At 44.7% G+C, this 4,625-nt stretch overlaps 1 protein-coding gene across 2 annotated transcripts in view; it reads right to left on the minus strand.

Moving 5' to 3' along the window:
* The window catches only part of LOC108751969 (nuclear hormone receptor E75), a 95,513-nt gene that overhangs the window by 50,068 nt on the left and 40,820 nt on the right, over positions 1-4,625 (minus strand). The window lies entirely within an intron of this gene.

The raw sequence follows: 4,625 nt of genomic DNA on the forward strand, positions 1-4,625 counted from the left end.
TTTCATTGTAATTATAATTATAATTAATCATAATACAATTAAAGACTATTAAACAAATTAAATTATTTAATTTTAAAGATAAATGAATTGTTTACATTTATTTAAGATTAACAGAATTACGCATTATTAGGTAATATAGTCTATATAATCATGGACTAAGTATTTCATGTGTTTCACATGTATTCAATCAAAATTAATTGACGAAAGATAGATGACTAGAAGTAAGTCTCAAATCATCATTGTTATCATAGTAACACGAGATATTTTCGCTTTCAACAGAAGGAAAAGAATTAAGTCTCGATGTAAGCGATATAACGGAGTGAAGTAATAGCTTCGTTCTCCACCAAGCAGGGAATGACCTCGATAGCACAAATTATCCCGCCAAACGTAGGTGGCCCGTGTCTATCCATGTCGAGTGGTCCCGCGAAAATAGCAGAATCATGGAACCCGTCTCTGAGAGGTTGCGTGTCCTGGTGGGGATATGATTATATCGGGTGGGAGAAACCAAAGGAAGGGCGTATCGAGAGAAAGGGGGGTGGGAGAGAAAGAGAAAGACAGATCTGCTGGCCTAGTTAGGGTGAGTGCCACCCTCGACGGTCGATGACCTCGCGACCCCGACGCTCGCGAATCTCCCGCTTGCTTTTGGAGGTAGAGAAGATACATATGATAATTCACCACAAAGAAATGTATAAATGTTACTTAAGAGAATTTATCTGCGAGGAAATTACATGGAATTTACTCATTAATATGTGTCCTCTGCTCATGATTATATATATTTACGCTTAACAGATAGTTATTATATGGTACTCTCTCTCTCTCTCTCTCTCTCTCTCTTTAATTCATAAAGTTAATAAGTAATATCTATCTTTCATTATCGTCCTCCTGTATTTTTATTACAAAAATTTCACGAGATCAAATCGTATGACACAACCGTTTGAAACAGACATTTTGTAACAGACAAAAGTACTTTGCATTAAGCTCGTAGCAAGAAGAGTGGAATTAGCGAGTTTTTGAAGAGATGAGTGAGCTATGGCATAGAGGAGGGATGCATAAGTTGGGGTGGATATAATATCTGTAGCATAGGACGACAGGTTGGTAGAAATGCTATACTTAGCACCGGAGGAAGGGATGAACGATACCGGGACTGGTTGGTGGGTCAGAGTTCATTGGCCTCGAGGTTACCGGCCCTCCCTTCACCCCTACGACCTTTTCCCCACACCACCTAAGTTCCGAGGGTTGGGACGCGTGAGTAATCGCTCAGTTTGAATTTCCGTGAAATACTTTAGATCGTAAATGGTTATTCGTTTCACTTCTCGCTGATCTAATCGAAATAAATGAAGTGTATAGTTATGTTGGAAACACACACACACACACACGAGATATTAAAAAATGGTGAAATGACACACACCAGACTTTCAATCAATTCGCAACAAAATTCAAACAAGATATTTTGTCGCAACATAATAGAAAATGTAACATATTAGAAATTTATTTCTTCTTTTTCTTAATACGAATCTCAAACCAGACGGTTCACCAGAAAGAAAGTAAGAGTGGTCTGACTAGGAAGTTAAGGCAACGGCGAAGGTGGCTTGTCCGGATGCCAATGAAAGGGAAATACGCGTACGAGAAATAAGATGATTCTCTCCCTTTCTCTTTTCTTCTATTTCTTTTTTTATCATACATTTTTTGCTAGTTTTTGTTTACGCGCGTGTTGACACTCCGCTGTATTCTGTATAAAACGTATCACGTGACAAAAAATAGATATCAAAAAGTCACGTAATTATCTTTAATTGATCAACTATTAGAATTTCTAATTTAGTAATATCGTCAACTTCTCTTTATTGCAAGAGAAACCTAACTTGTTTTTTAAAACATTAAACGAACAGTGTTCGTTTTATTTATTATTAGTTTTTGAGATTTGCGAGACTACTAGAAAGCAAGTTTTCTGTTCTAATGGACTGATGTTATCTCTATCGAGCCTCTTGACAAAAGCGTTGATATTTACTGCGACTAGCCAAACTGGGTCGTCGGTTCCTCAAAGTATCATTCCCACTTCATGCGCTAACACAGGATGAGCGCGTCTTATGAGCATTCGCATTACGCGGGATGATCAAGAAAAATTGTCATTTTTGCCAGCGGTTCGGCGAACTCGAGCGAACGTGCGTTTACTCGATAAGGGTTCCGAGCTCGCGGGCGATAAGAGTGCCGACATGATTTGAGGTTGTTCACCTCGGCAGCAGGAGGGAGTGAGAGAAAGGCAATATGGAGGAGGGAGCGAGAAGAGAGAGAGAGAGAGAGAGAGGAGACAGAAAGCTAAAAAGAGAGAGAGGAAGAAGGAAAGAAAAAGATGCGTGTGTGTAGAAAGAGGATGAGCGAGATCGTACTCTTATCGGGCTTCTCGTCAGTTTGGCATAGGGACGTTGCGAGATTAGAACGACCCCGAGAGAGCAGCCCGGAGAGTCGACGAACCGGCCTCTGATTGGGCGATGTCGAGTCAACGCTCCGCTTAGAGGGTGTAGGGGTGGGAGTAGAGGGGAGGGAGAAGGTGGACTGGGAGAGGACACCGTGCATCAATCGAGGTCACTGGGGACCGGGAGGAGGCCAGGCCATTGCCCGCGCGTCTTGCTTTTGAGGTTAGCCAACAATCGCACAAGCGCAATTAGAAAATATCCAGCCAAGGATATACGATTTTATTATTATGACATAGACTTTCTTTCGCCAAATGTGGGTGTCGATCTCCTCTTTTTCGTAGAATCTGTACGCACTGATAACCCTCTGATTCGCGAAATAGCTACTCTTATATACTATTGCTATTTTCACTATAACGTTAATAATGTCGATTTTGAAAATAAATGTTGGATAATGTTGATTTACAGACACGGATTCTGAAATATTTTTTATTCAAAAATATTAAAGTTAAGAATTCGATAATAAATTGAAAACTATATATATATATATATATTATTAAGCGTCAAAACACATAGAATTCAAATATGACTTTATACGGAAAAATGGAAAGAAATGTTTAACGTTGGTAATGCATATATTTGTCGGATATAAACTATTTTCGTCTTTTAAATACAGCGCACGTAGCGCGTACATCCAGCAGTCATTGTAATTAACGGTCCATCCCGTACACGCGCCGCATACGGTAGGTCAGTGCTCCGGAGATGATAATAATGATGCACCGAGCGGCAAGAGGATGACCACTCGCGACATACGAAGAAACGGTGAAAGCATTCTAGCAGCGAGAGTGATCACGGTCCAGCGAAGCAGCTAGCTGGTACTTTCTCCATGTATAGCGAAGACAGTCGGGAGGAGCGTCGAGGAGCGAAGATGAGAAAGGAGGGATGGAGAGAAAGAGAGAGAGAGAGAGGGGGGGGGGGAGAAAAGAGAGATTGTGGCGAGAGGGATTCGTGAGTAGGTAGTTTACCGTCGTAATTCACTATCGTGCACGGTTACGTAACGAAGCCCACGCTGACGAGAATTCCCAGCCGATGATAGGCCAATGGCGGCGCGTACGTTCGTACGTATATACGTACGTCACCAAAGTACCATCGCCGCCTTCATCGTCGTCGCCGTGTACTCGTACTGCGCTCTCTCGCAAAATTACGCGTCACGCATGCCCCTCTTGTGTGGATGCGTACGTACGAGCGGTTTGGCCAATCTTCGACGCGTCGACGAGACATAGCCGGCTGTGTTGGTGACCTTCGCTAGTGGATGTAGGTGGGGAGGCTTAGTCGTCGAATAGCTAAACTGGAGTGGGAGAGCTACCGGGTAGTGGGGCAGGTGGGGAGACCCAGTTGGAGTTCGTTGAACCGGCCCGACGGCGATTGGCCACATGAGTCGCGGAGTTCACCAACGGCTCTACTTGGCGAACGGTGAGACAGGGAGAGGGACGGAGGGTCGGACTGCTCGGTTAATTTCATCTTGCCCCAGTTACGGGGCAGGCAGGGTGAACGAACTAGCCTCGCGCCAAGGCCCCGTCGACCCACTTTCCTGTCGGTGTTGAGAGAGAGAGAGAGAGAGGATAGATCGCGAGCGCGCGCGATTTGCCAAGAGGAGAAGCGAGACAGAATGAGAGAAATAAATGGTAGGAAGACCACGGAGGAGAGAGAAAGAGAGAATAGCGAGAGGAGGAAACGCCCGTACGTGTGTATGCGTGAAAGAGGGTGGGAGACTCTAGAGAGGTTCTCGCACTATCTAGGCTAGTGCTGACACCGAGAACAAGAGGTGTGTGCGCGCGTGTTATGTGTATGGGTATAGTCGGGCAGGGAAGGGGGAGATAGAAAACGAGAGAAGAGGGAGGTAGAAAGAGATGGAGAAAAATTGCCGGAGCGCCGAGTGGAAGGCCGCCGACCGAGGGCAACGAACTCGGCCTCGTCCCGGGCCCCGCGACCTACATTCTTGCCCGCGCTGGAAAGTGAAAACGCCTCTTTCTCCATTCCTTCCTATATGAATAGCGATCTGTGTGGTTACGTTAGGAATGTTTCCGCGAGTCCGTTAGGTGTGCACTAGCGGTTAAGGCCTACGAGCAACACATAATATAGCGCGTTGGAGTATCGCCCGGGGGAGGAGGGGCGAACTCTCCCTTTCATTGGATCTATCTCACTTACCGGCCAAGA

This window comes from Trachymyrmex septentrionalis, unplaced genomic scaffold (genome assembly GCF_001594115.1).
Source record: "Trachymyrmex septentrionalis isolate Tsep2-gDNA-1 unplaced genomic scaffold, Tsep1.0 scaffold53, whole genome shotgun sequence".
In the NCBI taxonomy this organism is placed as follows: domain Eukaryota; kingdom Metazoa; phylum Arthropoda; class Insecta; order Hymenoptera; family Formicidae; genus Trachymyrmex; species Trachymyrmex septentrionalis.